Here is a 425-nt window from a genome sequence, read left to right as displayed (position 1 = left end):
ATTTTAGAACTATACATCACTCAATTTCTTAATTTAAAATTAAATATTTAAAAAAGATAAACCGATTTTTGTGTGTTACGTGGTATGTTGAATGCAGCACTGGTTCAAATTAGAAGTTTGTGAAGTCAAAATACTAAGTGAGTCAAACACAGTGGCACCCCACCCCACTTTTTTCCATTTTTGGAATCGCTCCCATATATACACTTACTTTTATATGTGACATGAATAACCAATCGGAAGCTCAGAATGTCGTCCTTGTGGTTTTCTCAGCATTTCTAACGTGACTAACGCTATTTTTTAAATTTTGAACCAAGATTACAATGAGGTAGGTTGTGTCTTTAGTCTGTTCGAAATTTCATACTTTTTTGACTAAAATACATCTTAGTTACTAAGCTTTATAAATTATAGTGGAATTATAAGGTATT

The sequence above is a fragment of the Limulus polyphemus genome, unplaced genomic scaffold, assembly GCF_000517525.1.
Source record: "Limulus polyphemus unplaced genomic scaffold, Limulus_polyphemus-2.1.2 Scaffold3752, whole genome shotgun sequence".
Classification (NCBI taxonomy): Eukaryota; Metazoa; Arthropoda; class Merostomata; order Xiphosura; family Limulidae; genus Limulus; species Limulus polyphemus.
This window is presented reverse-complemented; position numbering follows the sequence as displayed.